Source organism: Pinus tabuliformis, chromosome 1_2 (assembly GCF_031772625.1).
Source record: "Pinus tabuliformis cultivar Carrire ecotype Pingquan chromosome 1_2, CPIR1, whole genome shotgun sequence".
NCBI classification, from domain to species: domain Eukaryota; kingdom Viridiplantae; phylum Streptophyta; class Pinopsida; order Pinales; family Pinaceae; genus Pinus; species Pinus tabuliformis.
In genome coordinates, this window is record NC_142298.1 from 867,869,136 (window position 1) to 867,888,682 (window position 19,547).

Sequence of the window (19,547 nt, forward strand, 5' to 3'; positions counted from 1 at the left end):
GCAAACGTCTCCGCGTAATCTCTTCCATGTTGTTGCTTGTATCCTTTGACAACTAGCCTTGCTTTGTGTCTTTCAATCTTTCCCTCAATGTTTCTTTTGGTCTTATAGACCCACTTCACTCCAATCACATGCTTTCCTTTTCGAAGGCTCACTAACTCCCATGTGTCATTCCTTTTTATTGCTTCTATTTCTTCCTCCATTTCCGCAACCCATTTTTCTTCTTTGACTACATCTTCAAAGTGGATTGGGTCGTCTACATGACAAAATAATGCAAATAAGGAATTCAGACCTGTGCTACTATCAACTTCATCTTGCTCATAAATTTCATTTAAATTTCTAAATTTTGGCCTTCTTGTGCTTACCGAAGATGGGCTTGACATGTCACTTGGTGTCGCGCTTCGTGGTGTGCTTCGAGAAGCAGTTTCTTGGCTATGTGAAACTGTCATATTATTTGTTGATGGCATTGATTGCTACCTGCTTTTCTGCGCTTGAATAGGAGTAGAGGGAGTCATAGCTCAGGAATTACTTGATGCTGTTAATTCCTCTCTGTCCTCATGTGGTATGCATGCTTTGACATTGACTGTCTTTTCTGAACTTCCATCCCATGCTTCCTCTTCTATGAATTGCACATCTCTGCTGATTATAATTTTATTGGTTAATGAATTGTAGAGTTTGTATGCCTTGGATTCATCACTATATGCAACAAATATGCATTTCTCCCCCTTGTTGTCACACTTCTTTCTCAACTTATCCGGGACATGTGCATAAGCTACAAATCCAAAAACTCTCATCTGAATGACACTATGCTTTCTTCCACTCCATGCTTCTTCAAGAACTATGTTCTAGACACTTTTGGTTGGACATCTATTCAAGATATATGCTGCACAAGCGACAACTTCAGCCCAATAGTCATTTGGCAAATGATTTGCCTTCAACATACTCCTTTCCATCTCCATAATGGTCCTATTCTTCCTCTTTGCCACACCATTTTTCTGAGTTGTATACCTTGTTGTAAACTACTTGTGAATTCCATGCTCCCGGAAAAATTGAAGGAAACCATCTGAGATATATTCGCCACCTCTATTAGTCCTGAGGACTTTGATGTAGTATCCGCTTTGCTTCTGAACAAGAGCCTTGTATTGGCGAAAGCGGTCAAACACTTCACTTTCTTGTTTTAGGAGAACGACTCATGTCTTCCTTGTGTATTCATCTATGAAGGTCAATACATAGTGACTGCAACCAATTGATGGTGTCTGCATTGGTCCACATAAATCTGAGTGGACAATCTCCAAAGGTGCCTTTGCCCTCACTGACTTTCCTGCTGGAAATGTATCTCAATGTTGCTTGCCAAAGATACATCGTTCACATATGTTTTCTGGTTTTTCTATGAGTGCTAAACCCACCACCATGTCTTTCCTATGCAGCAAATTCAAACCTCCAAAGTTGAGATGTCCAAATCTCAAGTGCCATAACCAGTTATCATCTTTTACCTTTTCTTGAAAGTTTACTTCTGTGACAACTGCCTCTTTTCTTCCATCCTCTTGTGAGTTCATTGATAGTTGTGCTTGTGCACCTTCTTTCAAATCTGATCTTATCTTTAGTGGAAAAATTATATTGTTTGTCATCTCAAACCTTTGCAATCAATTGTCTTCTTGGAGGCCTATCCAAAATTGTGCACACATCATTTTTGAAGAGGACATTGTAGCCTTTCTGCATGAGTTGTCCAATGCCCATGAGATTATGTTTCAGACCGGGGACAAAGTAAACATCTGAGATGTATTTCTTCTCCCCCTTCTTTGTTAGGATATTAACTCTTCCTTTTCCCATGACAGAGACTTTGCTATCAGTCCCTAATGTCACCTCAGATTTCACACTTTCATCTAGATTGGAAAACATTTCTATGTTTCCTGACATGTGGTTGCTACACTAGATACCATATATCACTCTATTTTTCGTGTGCTACATTACAAGCTAAAAACATGCGATCATGGTTCTGACTTTCTCATGTGAAATTTACACTTGGTTTGTTACTAATGTCATATTGCTTCTTTCCACATTCATTACATAACGACCATACTTCTTACAGTGATGACATTGGACTTGAGATTTATCATACCTTTGACCTTGTGCTTGATTTTGGCTTGGGCCTAGACTTGGATTTTGATTGCTGCCTCTTCCATTTGAGCTTGAAGGGGCTGCTTCTTCCACCTCTATGTGGGCTTCTTCCTCTTCCTCTAGCATATGATCTTCCCCTACCTTGACCTTAACCAAATGATACTTGTGCCTTGAAATCATGCTCAAATGAGTAGCTTGCTGCTCTATTCAGTCTATGTTCTTCATGAACAAGTGATGCATTAAGCTCATCCACTGAGAATTCTGAGAGATCCTTTATCTCTTCTATGGCCATAACAATGGCCTCAAACCTTGCTAGAAAACTTTTCAAAAAAATTTCAACTATTCTTCTTTCCTCAAGTGTCTCATCATGAGACCTGATTTCAGTAACCAACCCACTTACATGTGTAAAAAACGAGTTTGTATTCTCAAACTCTTTCATACAAAGTGTTTCAAAATCTCTCCTCAACATTTGCAACTTTGTTGTCTTGACTTTTGCCATGCCTTGGTAGGTTTTCTAAAGAGTGTCCCATGCTTGCTTAGACTGTGTTGTTGCTGGAACCCTTGGGAAAATATTTTCATGAACTGCTTGGAAAATATAAAACATGCCTTTTGAATCCTTCTTCCTATTGTCCCTTAACAAATCCTTTTCTTGTTGAGATAAGGAATTGTATGTTGCTGCATCTACTAGTTCTTGAAAACCATTCTCCACGAAATCCCAAATGTCTTGAGAAGAAAATAGGGCCTTCATTGTAATAGCCCAATAATTATAATTTTTGCCATTAAATTGAGGTATTTGAGGATTAGTCAAGCTTGTGCTTGATGTTTCCATTTTTGAGCATAAAAAAACCTTTCTACCTGCTGGTAAATATGATTAAAAAAAATCCACACTCAAAACAATTTTCACTGTTAGTAGAAAAACTTGTTTTTACACTAACAAAGTTTAACCTGCTCTAATACCATGTTGTTTTTACACTAACAGAGCTTAACCCGCTCTAATACCATGTTAAAAAATATTTAAAAAATTTTAATTTCCGCGGAGGGGTAGAGAGTTATGATTTTTGCGAAACTACTTTTGCAAAGCTAGCTTCGCCTAGCGCAAAGCCAATTTCGTGCAACTACCTTCACAGACTTGGATTTTGCCAATGTGGATTCCGGAGAGCTATTACACAGACTCAAAGATAAACAACATAAGGTTGGAGAAACACAATAAAAACTTAGTATTGAATTCTAAAATATGAAAATACATTCACATGAGGCTGCAGCTCATTCACCAAGTAAAAACTAAGGTTTATATTGATTTATATTCACACGAAGTAACACACTAAAACATAGTAACTGTTGTTTTCACGCACACACCAAAATTTTCTCCACCACTTTCTCCCTAGAGACTTGTGGTCTTTTTCTCTCTTACCTCTTATTCTGTAACTTATCAAAATGAATTTTTACATTTATATTTAACTGAACATACAATTTTACATTTAATTAATGACAAAGCGAAATTAATATGATGTTGTTGTTGAGTGTGATCAGAAGAATCGCGCATGGGTTTCTGGAGTGGGGGCAATAAGTGGTTAATAAATTCTTGCCATATCTATTTACCAAAGTAAATTAACTGTTTTAAATTCCTTGCTACATTTCAAAATGGTTTATATTTGGCTTCAGTCTTTCAATCTTCAAACAAAGACGCAACCTGCAAAAATACATCTGACAAATATGGCTGCTTTATCAGTGGTTGGAATTATTATTTCCAACAAGGTTGGTCAACATACCTCTTCTCTTAATACCACCGTTGAACTCTCCATACCGCCTTTTTTCATACAAGTGCATACCACCGATCCAAACCACCTCCCTCATATACCACCATTTATTGAATTATATCAACACACTCGCCACATTCGTGCTGCAAATGAATCTCGTTGTGCCTCCTTCCTCCATACAGTAAGCATTATAATTTCGCTTTATATGGTATTTGATTAACTTTTGGTAGTTGCTTGCCTCTCCTCCACGTTCTCTGGTTGACATATCATAGTGAATACACTCCTGGTTAGTTGGCATACAACCCAACTTTAATATATACCACCAACATATGTTGAACGCTGCTTGCCTCTCCATGATCGACTCTTGCGCCATAAAACCTACCCACTATGGAGTCCATTGTGTTATTACCGTGCCATAACTCGTGTTTCAACGCTACCATACAAAGCTCCCTCTCACCATTGACTCCATATTCGAGCCCCCTCTGGTTCACATCTCCACTCTACGAACCTTTTCCTTCAAAAAATTGCCTCGCGGGAGCTTCAGTCTGTGGACGATCAGTTGGATCAGTTGTTGAATCTTCGTTTGAGATAGAATTGGTATTGTATTAAATGGAGGTTTATGTGGGTTAAATCAATGACTTAACTTATATATCGTAGGAAACAATGATTTCGACGTGTTGTATCCTCTCACGCTCGGATGAAATATATTGGAAATAACCATGCTTAGAACTCTATTCATTAAATCATTTGTTGAATAATTGAACTGTCAAGGTATTGGCGAACAAAAGAGCTCACACTACCATATCCGAGAAGAATTTTAATCATCATCTGAAAAGTCTCTTAAGAATTTGCTGCAAGAATATGATATTTTCAAAGTGTTTATTAAAGAACCTACACCAATCGAGACGAGATAAAGAACCAATTGCAAAAATTTGAACGACCCAATTAAAAATTAGTTCACGGACGTTTACATTTTATATTTCTCAAAGTCTCTAGAGATCAAGGTAAATCCGGAATTTGTTTATATCCCCTTCTTTGAAATCATTGATTTCCTCCAGATCGACGAGCTAGTCGGAGTTTACGCGAGAGCTAAGAAACTTAATTTCATAACTTTGAATTGCAGCAACGCTAGTATTCATTCATAGTAAGACAATGTGGACTGTAGTTTATACTAGGATATAGACAACGCACTGGTATTCATTCAAATCACTGGTATAACATTGTGGACAACATTGTTGCATAGTGGAAGGAAGTGTTGAACAATTTGACTTTAGATGCGTTGGATTGGTCTACGTTAGCTGGTTCATACAATTAATGCGCTAGTTCTTGTGACTCATATGGTTTGTATGGGTCATTATATTATTCTATGTTGGAACATATAAGATGCTCCCTGCAATGAAAGTGGTTCCCTTTCATGATTCTCTACAATTAAAGGTCTTCATTCATTTTTGTGTTGAGTTTTGGTGACAATAATCCCATGCGTTGAAATTTTGGTATGTACGATGAAGGTGCACCCACTCATCGTATAGTTGCATAGTTGTAGTTATTTATCATTTTATATGTACATTTTCCAACACCATTTTTTCTTTTTTTTTTAAATGGTTCTAATTGGTGGAGTATTAGAGTTTCTCAAAACTCTAATATAATATATTGTCGAAGACACAATTAAAATCAGCAAAGATCGTCTCTTTGAAATTCAGAACTATGTACTATATGCACAAGATAAAATTGACTTTTTGCAGCTTGAATCTTAGCCTCACCAAGAAGAATTATAGCAGTGGAGTCATGATTCTAAACTTATTTTTGTTCAGAACATTGAGACAAACTTTTATCAGCAGCAAGAATATAATGTTGAGGTTGATTCACATTGAGTGCCTAGTTCAAGAGCGGAGTTAGATGCAAATGCAGAAGTTAACTCTACACTTCCTAATCTCATCATTAGACACTGGGAAGAGATTTTCCATAACAAGCATAGAAATAGTCTTGGATATGAGAAGGATGTGTCCTTTCATATTCCAGATTACTCAAAGCCCATGCAGTTTCAGAGTGTTGGATTCATTCATAACAGTTCACCTCCAAATGTTCCACTTTCTACTCCTTTGCCACAACAACAACAGAATGTTAAATGCCAACATTGTGACCAAGTCAAACATATGGAAGATCATTGTTTTTATCTTCATCCATGTGAGCACTGTCATAAAACCAATCATTCTTCAAACATATGCTTCCAAAACAAGCCTCCTGCAAGAACAAAGATTCACCTTGGATGGATCACTTCTTGGAAATGGGGTTCAACAACCAAGAAAGTATTTGAGTCATATGTCAAAATTTCTTTTAGAGTATTGAAAAGTCTTGCAGTTGAGTTTTCTTCATCATCTCACCTTGTATCTGACTGGATAGGAAGTGATGGTCATCTATAAGTTTCAAAGCCACATCAAGCGAATTTGAGCCACAACTTGCCACACTAGATTCAGAGTTGTAGCCAGAGATTGAGATTCCTTTGAGCATTCCTTCGGTTGGTGGTCAGATTTAAACCATATATGTGGGGTTGAGACCTATCATTTTATTTTGAGTTTCTCTGCCTTCAGAGAATTGGGACACTTCCTCTAGCAGAAGACTTCAGTGTCTTTCCAAATTTGGAAGAGTTCTGAGAATTGAATTAAGGATTCAAGAGTTCGTGGTCATCCTTAAACCACCGTAGATTGCAGAGCTCCCTTTTCTATGTTGAAGGTCTCCCTCTACAAAGCATTAGGGACACTTCCTCTAGCAAAAGATTCCAACTTCTTGTCAGACTTGGAAGAGTTCCTGGAACTACACTAGACCAATGTTGGTGGTCATCCTTAAACCCCCACCTTATGCCAACATTTCAGAGAGCTCATTCGACCTAGTACTTCCATGCAGTTTTGTACATTTTGTATTACAACTCTCTTCTTGGACTCATGCACACCTCTTCGGATTAATGGGCGGAATGTTGGATACCTAATCCTCTAAGGGCTGGTGTGGAATATGAGGAGTCAAAGGAAGTCCAAGATACCTTGGAATATGGAATCCAAGGATCATGGAAAATCTATTATAAATGTACATCATGTGAATAATAAATGTATCGCACAATTATCTTTCATATCTAGTGTCAAACATTTCATGTGTGTTAGACAAATGTGTTCGACTTTGTCTCAACAAAACTGAAATTGTCAAGAATTTGTGTCCTTGAAATTTGGATATTCCTTGGTCATGTCAGGTGTTTCCATACATTAAAATAATCCTTAAAAATAAACTTATTTATCGAGATTCGAGTGTAGGGAAGTACTTTTTCAAGACTAGCAAAGTTTCCTTTACCCCACAATCAACTCGACTAACTTTGTTGAACATCATTATAATGTAAGTGCTAACTTTAAATTAATATTAGGTGGTTAAATTTTAAACTCTCTTGAACGACTCATGTTCAATGTAACGTTTCTTATATCAGCCAACTCGCGCAACTACTTAACTATAAGCCTTCCCGAACAACTTTTAATTTTTAGTGTTATAAATTTGGGAGTTATTTAGAATCAAATAGAAAATTAATTTCAATTAAACAGTTAAGGTATATATCTTTAATCATATGACTTATATACTAGTATATATCTTTGATCATATGACTTATATATTAGGAGGTAGTGAGGGCGGCTATCCTTTGCCTTGATGGAGAAATTGAGAAAAAGCTTGCATGGGTTTTGGGTATAGCCTCAAAAAACAAGGCGGAAGTATTAGGACTTTAGAAAGGGGTGGAGATTGAAATGGCCGAGGGAATCCATCAATTAAGTATATTTTGAGATTCTCTCATCACTATCCAAAAATGCTACAAAATGAAGAATTGTAAGGAAAACGAGTTGATGCCAATGTGTCAAAGAATACAACTCCTTATGGATAAATTTGAGGATCTTGACTTCTACCATATTAAACGAGAAAACAATCAATTGGAAGATAACCAAGCTAATATAAGGGTCAATTTGGCTCAAGGAAATTTGATAGAGGGACAAGGAAGGTTATCAATGCATCATTTCCCATGACTACATACATCTTAAGGACTTAAAATTGGGTGAAGGCCATTAAGGCAGAATATGTTTCGGAGAGGCAGAATAAATTTAGTAATAACTCCAAGGTTTTAAGGAGCCTAGGTTATTGTTACTGTAGGCTATTATATCCCACATATCAAGTTAATAGGTGGGATAACATGAATAGTCTTGATGAGTATCCAAATAGGTGAAGTGTTGTCGACCAAGTTTTAAAGTCGGTCAAAAGAACAAGATCTACTTGTACCATCTTAGATTAGGATCAGTCACACACGTTTGTGTATGTTATAAAACTAGGGGAAGCATTAAATAAATTACAATTATTCTAGGAGTAGTGGAAGGAGGGTAACAATAAATGTGAATGGACTTATCTTATCGTCAATATGGAGCAAAATGTCGATATAAAGGGTTGGCTTTGCAAGTTGCAGAGGTCATACCTTCATACAGTGGCTCTCTATTACATTTCTTCGAGTTGAAGGTATGACCTCTGCTTCATGGCCTAATGCATTGATAATTCTTTAGATGAGTAGGTGCATGCATTAAAATATGAATTTGAGGAGATAATTAACATAATTAGGGACAAAATTATCTCTAAATCTCGTTCGTGCTTTTCTTTGGTCACAAGACAACTTGGAAGTTAAAAAATGGATGTCGAAAATATTGAGGCAGTGGTTGATTTAATTGTGACTAAGCTAGAAAATTTGGACTTCAAATTGGATAACTCAATAGTATAGGTGGAGTCGAATGTCATTAATGTCTTGAAGGAGACCTTTTGGTCTCCATGAGCATGCTGAGCAACAACACAGAGTCAGGTGGACGCGACTGTGCACTCCCTAACTTGTTAAATGAAGAGTCGATGTCGGAGCAGGAGGAGGGTCAAAACGTGTCACTCTAGAAAGAGGAAGCAGACAATGCGGGTATCAAAGAATACAATTGGATTCATAAGGAGGGCTCTCGGCAGTTTTCTTTCAATGGTTTAGTTTTATTATGTTACATAGTTTTTTTAATGTCAATGGGGATTTTTGGAGAAGTTATAAGAAAAATGTTATAGTTAATTTGGAAAACATATCCTTGAATACGAAAAGAAAATGGTCAAATCAATTTTGGAGGACTCTGGAAGTATTGATGCATTTGAATGTAATGGCACCAGCTAAATTTGAGTCTGATTAATAAAAATTTAATTGTTTCTAAAAAAGAACCATACCACTCATATATTATATAAATTAAATGATTAGTAAATATTAGTAAATATAACTTTTAAATCATAATATATCATTAAAAAGAAATACAAAATTATAAATTTATTTCAAATTAATATTATTAATTATATATATATATATAGAAATATATATATAGAAATATATATATATATATATATATATATATATATATATATATATATATATATATATATATATATACATTTAAGAAACATGTAATAAAATTTTTAATTAGGTGTATTTTCTCTCATTTTATCATGGAGATTCATAATTTATTTATAGACTATGTTACAATACCATGGCTTATGAATACCACCTCCCAAATACTATACATAATATTCATATCCCATGTTCATATGAAATTTTTTCTTAATTACTCAATTGAATTATATAGGCAGAAAGTGTTTGAGATAAATCTCAACCTTTTTATACGTGACTATTTTTAAGAATACTTTAGAATATTTTATAAAAAATAAATCCCTATATTACACCTAGTAATTATGCATAGTTAAATTTGAATACTACAAATTCTATTCCAAAATAAACATATCTATCAACATATAAAAAAATTAAAATAATACAAGTATGTATGCTAGTGTTAGCTCAAGTGGCTTGGAGCTAGACCTGAAGTTCTTTGATATTGTTGCTAGTTCTTGTCTATCACAGGTTCGACTCTCTTAGACTCCTTCGGGCCAGGCCTAGTTATTAGGCCAAATAATTTACCCAATTTAATATTTCTAAATTTCTACTAAATTTCTAATACTTTCCATCCAAATATATATAAGTAAAAATGATATATATATATATATATATATATATATATATATATATATATATATATATATATATATATATATATATATATATATATATATATATATATATATATATATATATATATACATATACGCGCCATGTACGTGCCACGTTTTTATACTACAAGCTAAAAATTAAGAAGACATAGATAGTTGTAAATAATTTATAGGGATTTCTATTTGAACTTATGAAATGCATATGTGATGTTCGCTTACTTACGATATGATTTCATAAGAATAATTTCACACTAGAAAAATAATTTTATCTTTAAAAATATGTAACATCACATAATTTAAAAACACTCGAAGGAAAAATGCTAAGAGTCGAAGATATTAACATGAACATGTTTAAATAAAAAGAAATGAGCAGTTTAGAGTTGCAAAATCACATGGTCCTTTGACTCAGACGCATGGGGATTTGAAAATGGCAAACAAACCCAGTCTGTCTTGAAGGTCATGGTGCATGTAATGATGTTTAATTGGTTAATAAGTTACCAGAAATCCACGAAAATCAAATAAATAATTTTAAAATGAGTGAACTGCACTACTTATGCGATATACCGTATTACGTTATATCAAATAAATAATTACGCCGTAAGGCATTTCCCTCTGAAATCAACTCCCCCAATTGCCTTTCTGTCATAATCCTGATCATCAGATAGATTGTTAGACGATTAAATGCTTTTCAACCATTAGATGTTACTGACCGTCACACTAAATCTTGATTTGCATTGTTATAACCATAGTCTCATTTACAATTCTTTCGGTTTGGTGGCTTCGTTGGATACAACAAATCGATTCGATGGCTCTGCTGGGTGCATACAAAGTGGTGGCCGTGGGCCGACCCCGTGATCAGAAAGGCGATATAATTGAAATATATGATTCCACTTACAGGTCATGGCGTATTGCAGGAACCATGCCCAAGGATTTGTGGGTAGTGCGGCCACATATGGGAATGACTTTGCTTTTTTGTGACGATACTTTCTATTGTTTGATCATCAGTGGCATCAATGGCTGGTGGGTCATAATGGGTTTCAATCGGAAATGGGACATCCATTTCTGCACCCTTGCCAGAGCTGGCCAAGAAAAGACACATGTTCCCTTACCTGCTCACCTGTGGGTCACAGGTTCTAGTTACAGGTGGGAAGGTCAAAGACAGAGAGGGGCTTTTGCACGAGGTTATTTTATGGGATTTTCAAAAGGTGAAGGCAAACTCCTCTGTTTCTTCATCCTCATGCTGGAAAGAGGTAGCCAGAATGCCTCTGTTTCTTCATCCTCATGCTGGAAAGAGGTCGCCAGAATGCCTCCATCCTTGTGTGAGGATGTTAACAGGACATTGTATAATATTCACAACAAGTATCTGCTTCAAATGCTACAACAGAAAAAATAGGTAATCCAAATATTTCTGAAGATAAAAGGCCTCCAACTCAATCCTCATTGCCCAAAATGCCCTTTGTTTCAACTACTGGACTAGGCCCAAATGGGAAAACAATTAGTGGATTCTTGTACAATTATAGTAGAGATTAGGTTAGTATAGTTTGTGTGTGCCATGGTACATTCTTGTCACCTGCAAAGTTTGTGCAGCATTCAGGTCGTACAAACCTTTCACATCCTGAAAGGCACATTGTTGTCAATCCATCCCCATCTTCAAATGAATATGCATCAACCCTGCAATGAAAAGTTATCCAAATAAAATCTTGGATGTATACCTAGAAAAAAACATTTCCCTGAAGGATTATCTCTATGTCACTTGCCCCAGAAAAGGTTTTTGAAATTGAGTGACTAGACATCCAATTTGGAAGCACTCCTCTTCTGCTCACAGAGCAGAATTTTGCTTCTAGACCTGGCAATCCCATGATTAGGATTCCAATCTCTCTATGGTTTGATCCCTCCTGTGTGACATGATTTCAATTTCCATTCTCTTCGTGCTCTGCCCTATCTATATCGTATGCAGTTCAATTTAATTACCTTTATGGATGAGTTTCATTTCCAATTTCTTTGTGGTTTTCTCCACTAGTATGGTACGAGTTTCAATTCCAATTTTCTATGGTTCGCTTCACCTGTATGGCATGCGTTTCAATTTGAGTCTCTTTGTGGTTCATCTCAATGTATGACACAACTTTCAATTCAAATCTCTTTCTGGGTTGCCGCAGTTGGTCTGCTCCACCTCTATGGCTTGATTTTTAATTCCAATCACTCTATGGTTTGGTCCATCTCCCTGACACAAGTTTCAATTCAAGTCTCTTTTTAGGCTTCCCCTCCTGTATGGGATACGTTTAAATTCAAATTTCTCTTTTGTTTGCCCCATTCTTATAGCATAATTTTCAATTTGAGTTTCTCTGTGGTCAGCTTCACCTTTATGGCATGAGTTTCGATTCCAATCCCACTGTAGTTTACTGTTTTCTCCACCTCTATGGCATTAGTTTTAATTTGGGTCTCTTTATGATCTGCCCGACCTGTATGGTATGAGTTTCCATTCCAATCTCACTATGGGTTGTCCTACTTGTATGGCACATGTTTATCAAAATTATCTCTTTACTGCGTACCCATTCTACTCTTATTTTAGTAGATGGGCTCCCTGAAATCTATGCAACCTCTTGCAAACACTCAGTTTTATGATAGAAGTATTCATATATATGATAACAAAAGTAGAAGTCGATCATATTTAAGTAGATCAAATCTTGGTTCAAGAAGTCGAAACACTGCAAATCATCCTGGGATTCAGTGGTCTGTGGGCTGTTGTTTTAAGGTTGGTTTGATCTCTATGCATTTTCTCAAGTAATTTCATTCAAATTTTCTACATGTACTAAGGATTTACAGTCTGTATATCCTGATTTTGTTGTCTTGATGGCATGGTGCGTGTCAGGTATCTGAGTCCTCTTTCAGCAGTTCCGCTAGTAACTCTTGTTGCTCTTGGGCTCTATGAACTTGGGTTCCCGGGGGTAAGTGGACACTGAGCACCATTTCTGTTATGTTCACTTGGCTTAAACAACTTCTATTTCAGAAGCTGATCTCTATTGCACTCACTTGGTATTAAACAAATTTCTATTTGCTTGAATAGAATTCATATGCTTCAAGTTTCAATGAATGCCATAATTTCATTTGAGTTATATGGGTATCGAATTCCTAAGCTTGAGTACCCTAGTCCAGCATTTTTGTTAGTTAATATGGAAAGCTGCAGGGTACTCAAAATTACAGTGTGATTACAACTGGTTTGGAACAGAAGGACCTGCTCAAGTGTGCTAGCTAACTTGACTAGCACCCATATTGCTTGGATAATTACAGGCTTGGTGACGATTTCTATTAAACAGGGTCCATATGTTGGACTTTCATTTATCTTGAAGTAATAGATATTTTGATTTGATATCTGCAGACTCTTCTTTTGAATGGAGGAAGTGTGTGCTTTTCTGCATCGTAGGTGATTTCAAGACAGATAATTTGGTTGGAACTTAACACCTGCTTTTACAGAGATACTCAGGATGAAATATATTGCATAAACTAGATGAAACAGAAAATGTTTTTGGGAAATGTATTATGAATGAAAAATGTTTCAGAAATGTTTGACTTAGATTAGTCCTCATTTACTCCTAATTATATCGTCTAATATATATTTAAGGTTTAAACTTTTAACACAATAGCATATTATGTACAATCTTTATTAATAATAACCACATTAGTAATAAGCAGTGTTCGGAGTTAGACTCTTTGAGAAATGGATCATGCTAAGTTATGAAAAGAATTATTTTCAGTTTGTTTTGAAACTTCTCTTGTGAAAATTTACGCTATAATGACTAAATGACATAGCTACTGAATCTTTTTGAATCCAGTGGATTCGATTTTACTTGCTCTGATACACTTTCTAGCTTGAGTAGCTAGCATAGATGAAGTCCTTTCATTTGGTTCAAATGGATTTCAGAAATATTTGCATGCAGTAAAAGTATTAGTGACTAGCATAAGAATGACCTGACTAAAGTGTTGTCAATTCAATGAACTTTAACTCACTAAAATTGACCTGATATGTCTTCAACCAAATCATGTCAGTTTATTCAACTATTAGTTAATAGCCCAACTCTTAGTTTTTATTTTAACTTTCAACCAGTTAAACTTGCATTTACAATAATAATTTTTGGGTCCTATCGAAACCAGTTTTACAATTTTCAATAGATTGATAGGTTTTTCGCGTCAAACTTGGAATTTCTTCTGTTAACCAAACACCCATACGTTTGGATATCCATATTACCCGCCTTCAAATTTATGTTTGGATGTATATTTTGTAATATCTATTCTATTTGTTTCTGTTTTGTTTGAAAATATATCCTCTTTTTTTTGAAAAAAAGTCAAATGAAGTGTTGTACTCTGATGTTATTAACAGGTGGGGAAGTGCATTGAAATAGGGCTTCCACAACTTATTGCACTGGTCTTCTTTTCACAGGTAAGGAATTAACCAATTACCATTATGTGTAAACTTCTAGAGTGTATCTCTCTAGATATATATCGTATATCCTGTTCCTAGTCTTTCCATGCTTTTTTAAATCTGTTGTATTAAATGATTTGTAATTGGAAAGATTGTGGCGCTAATTTGTTGCAGAATGAAACTAACTGATTAAACTCTTTTGTCCTCCCTTTCAGTATGGTCGACATATCAAGACTCGTAAGAAGCCTTTATTTGAGCGTTTTGCCATCATAATTGCAGTTGTTATTGTGTGGGCATATGCCCATATTCTCACTGTAGGTGGAGCATACAAGCATACCCCTCAAAGAACCCAAGCCCATTGCTGAACAGACTGTTGTAGACTAGTTAGTGGTGCCAAATGGTATGCATTCTTACAAGAATCATGCATACTAATTGTCATGTCACTTCATACAGTACTTTCTCATGCAAAGCCTCAGCATGGTCTTTATTATTCTGCAAGATAAGTGTTCCATATCCATTTCAATGGGGAGGACCTGTTTTTGATGGAGGACAGTCTTTTGCAATGATGGCTGCAGTATTTGTGTCTCTTGTTGAGGTCTGCTTGCTTTCCATATATCAGATATACTTTCTTCTCTTTTATTTTCTTTATCTCGTTGATATTTCTGATAGTTATCTATGGGTTTCTATTTAAAAACAAAATTGGGTATTGACTACTATTTTTTTTCTTTCATAAATTTGCAGTCTACTTGTGCATTCTATGTTGTTTCAAGGTTTGCAAGTGCCACACCTCCCCCTCAATCTATCATCAACTGTGGTATAGGCTGGCAGGTAAGGAAATGGATTCGTTGCTTTCACCCTTATGGCTTTAGGTAATTGGAAGATTGTATCATTGTTGTTGATGGAATGTAGTGGTCCTCTCTACAGGGAATTGGAATTTTATTGGATGGGATGTTTGGAACTGGAAATGGGTCCACAGTATCAGTGTAAGAACCAGGAAACTTGACCCATTTCTGGCAATACTAGCTCTGAAATTTGTCTTATCTTGGAATTTGCAGTGAGAATGCTGGTCTTTTAGGGTTGACATGAGTTGGGAGTCGCAGGGTTATCCAGATATCAGCAAGATTTATGATATTCTTCTATGTTCTTGGTGATAATCAACTCAAGTTGGGATATTGTTCTCATTTTGGGGTTTATTCCCTAGTCTAGGATTTTGCATTGCTAATTTCATGTTAATGTGTTCCAGGCAAATTTGGACCAAGCTTTGCTTCTATTCCAGCACCCATTGTCGTTGTCATGTACTATCTCCTCTTTGGTTATGTTGGTATGTATACGGTGTACACAAATCCTATGTGCTGAGCTGCAAAGTTAGTCAACTAGTAGTATCTTAACTGTTGTCGTAATGTATAATGGATGTATGCATAAAACCTTAAGGTTAACTCATATTGTAGACACCTGGTTTGTACAATGCAATTTCAACATATTAGGGTAAAACAACAATTCATTGGGTACCTATATTGGCAGACAGTTTGTACGATGCAGCTTTAAAATTGTAGGGTAGAACAACAATTCTTTGGGTTTTTCCTCATGTCTAAAATTTTTTGTATTCTTGATGAGAAACTCGTGGGGGTCTCAGTTTCCTTCAATTTTGCAATCTAAATAGTTTCAGGATGAAGTTCATCTTGGGCTTCTCTCTGTTTTTGGGATTATCAGTGGCATAGTATTTCAATGAATTTACAGTTTCTTCTGGTCATGGTCCAGTCCGCACTCATGGACGATGGGTACGGTTCTTACAACTTCTTTCAGGGACTAAATTGAAATTTTTTGGCTAGCAGTTCATTGTGGCAACATTCCCTTCATTCTTCAAATTTCAATGTTTTTAACTTTAAACATTTTTGAATGGATTTTGTAACAGTTCAATGACATTATCAATGTGATTTTCTCGTCACCACCTTTAGTTGCTGGCAGTGTAGCATTGTTTTTGGATAACACTCTACATATGGGGGAATGTTCAACAAGGAAAGACAGAGGCCATCATTGGTGGGATAAGTTTTGTTCATTCAAAACCGATCCTAGAAGTGAAGAGTTTTATGCTCTCCCTTTCAACCTGACCATGTTTTTCCCATCTGTTTGAGGATGAAACTCTATTTTAGAGATGGGGTCTCTGTTTTATCAATAGCTGCATTTGGAGAATAATTAGAGTGTCTTAAATTCAGAAAGAGTCAACTTCACAATGTGAAATCTAAGATGTCTATATTTTATATCTATCACTTTGATAGGGAACTGCTTTCACGAATTATCTTAAATGGATGCCTCTGTGCCCTGGTCAATCATTTTCAAAGCACTTCAAGGTCACCGCTCTTGGCTAGTAGCAAAAGGAGAATAATGAAAAGGAAAAGTACATTTCAGACTCTTAGAGTGGTCAATATGCTATCTTGACTCCAATTCAAAAGAGGCATGTTTTGCATAGAGTAGTTTATTTTTGTAAGTACTTTTGAAGATGCAACAGAATGTTTTTGTTGTTGGTGCTTCAAATTGAGCCAATGAGCATTTATCTGGAACTCGAGAGCATATAGAGTCATTTTATAGTAATGATATCTTAAGCCCCCTTGCAAAGGCATTAGTAGGAACTAGCAATACAATTGCTTTATGATATTCTCCACGCATAATGCGAGAATTATTAGTTATTCATAGCATGTTTAAAATATAATTCTTTCGGTAAACGTTGTCTGCCTTTGAAATAAAGGCTTCAGCTCCTGTTGACAGGGCACTTTACGCTTACCATTAACTTTAGCTTCATGATTTTCTTCCAAAATGAGTGCATGGAAATTATTGCAACAAAAATGAAATGACATTGGAAAAGTAACGAAAAATATAGTATGCCTTTTCAGATGGAATTCCATGTAATGTATCACAGATTTCTTTTGGGCATTGTCATCTATTCTTTTGTACTTTTTATTATGTTCTACATATGGGGGATTTTTTTCATATGCATTTTATGCATCATGATCAAATATGCTTACTATTGTTAGCTTCATCCTAGGTATATGCTTTTCCGTTTTTCATCACAGAATCATTTGTAGTTCTCTTGGGGGTAGGTAGCATTCACACATTTTGTTTATAGTTTTAGTTGTAGCCTTTCAACTTTTTGGACTTACTTTATTATATCGAACATTTGTGCAGAGTTTCAACGAAATAACATTTCATTGAGTATGTATTTTCAAATAAGTGATTTTGGGATCAAATCCCATAAAGTAATTTTATATTTGCTCTTCAAGTTCTTTCAAGTTTTGGAAAGTAAAACCAATGAATTATCAATATAATTTTACCATAATAAAAAACAATTAGAAAGACTTTAACTAGCTCAAATTACTCATCTCCATCTCTTCTAGAAAACTTCCCATATAAAAATATTGGGAGTATCCAAAAAGAAAACTTTTAATTAAGTAGGAATTTATGCAAAAATTATTATTTTAATCAAATTAAAACTTTTCCAATTCAACAATTCCAATTTAATAATCTTATCGGCCTCTCTTTGTAGCTTTTGGGACAATTGCTAGTATATACACCAACCATGTACTTGATTGATAGGTTGATTTTAAAGTGTACAGGGCAATTGTAACAAAATGACATGAGAGTCTTTCAAAAAAACACATGGTAAATAAATATACATAATAACCACATAGTAAATAAGTATACATAATAGATGAATATATCTTTTAATTTAATGATTATATTTTCCAACAACGGCACTCAAAACCACATAGTAAATAAATATACATAATAGAGGAATATATGTTTTTGCTTATGACTATTATGTATTTTGAGTATTGATTGGTCTATATTAGTCAATTTTAATGGACTACCCTTCCTAGAAGTCACCATATATAGAAGTGTATAAAGACTTCCTAAGAAAAGGAACACATCATTATTGCTCCAAAATTCTCTGTAGAGCCTACTTTTCATTTCTGTCATCAATTGAGAGTACCTATTTCTTGAGTCTCTGGTGTCTTCTATAGACATAGTCTTCACCTCTATCATTTGATTGGATTCCCTAAGTTCTCTTAAATCTTCCATTATCAGGGAAATGCAACCATAGATTTTTATTATTTGAAGTGTTTTCAAATTGAAATAACTCTTTGGAAATACCTTCATTGCTGAGCATTCTACTATGATGAACGTTTCAAGTACTGACATCTCCTTACTTTACGATTGGCAACTCTTCTAGTTCATGTAACGCAGCAATTGAAAATATCTTCAATAAAGAAAATGCCTCCTTGTCACCGAATTCCTGAGGAAACCTCTTTAATCTAGAGCATTCAATTATTTCCAATCGCTGCAGATTGTTGAGCTTATGCAGATGTGAAAGTTCTTCCAACATATTACACTTGTATAATATAAGACTAGTCATATTCTGAAAAGCACAAAAGCTGTTTTCCATTCTAACCAAGTCAGGACACTCCATGTACAATTTTCTCGGCTTTCACATATTATTCATGTCACTCAGCAGAGATCTCACCTTTGTGAGCTCTAACACGAGGGTGTTCATTTCAATCATATTCCCTAATGTGCCTTCCCTAATAACGCCCCCATTGTTTGTTAAATGGAGCCTGGTGAGTTGCTTTAAGTTGGCCAGACGCTAATGCTGGCCACCTTTTTCCATTTCTTGGGCTCACCTTTTTCCCATAGATTGGTGCATCCATACATTGTCAAAACCTGCAAAGAGATGAGCCTTGAGATGCTACAAGGTAGATACTGCAAATGACCACATTTATCCATGGCTAGATGCCTTAAAGATTTCAAATTATGAAGGGCAGATGGTAATTTTGTGATTCTGGAGCGGCTTAGATCAAGGATCTCCAGGTTTCCAAGATTTGTAAGAGATGTAGGTAGAAAGTTGATGGGCATACCTGATAAAAAGAGTCATCTTAGCTGTTTCAAACACCCCACACTCTCCGGTAATGACTGCACTGACGTCCCACTCAAATCCAGAACATTAAGAGAGACCATTCTCCCAATAACCCTTTTTGTAATTTTTGTTAGACATTTGTTACCATCTATAAACAATGAACATAGTATCAGAACTCTCATTGACTCAGGGGCCGAACACAGTTTGTTATTACTGAACAAAATCTGACTGCATCTGGAACATTCATTTTCATTCAACGTGCTCAAAT

At 35.5% G+C, this 19,547-nt stretch overlaps 1 pseudogene; it reads left to right on the forward strand.

Annotated features, from left to right (window-relative positions):
- The first annotated feature begins 10,761 nt into the window (after positions 1–10,761).
- LOC149208693 (nucleobase-ascorbate transporter 6-like) lies at positions 10,762–16,504 on the forward strand (annotated as a pseudogene).
- Positions 16,505–19,547: the final 3,043 nt, after the last annotated feature.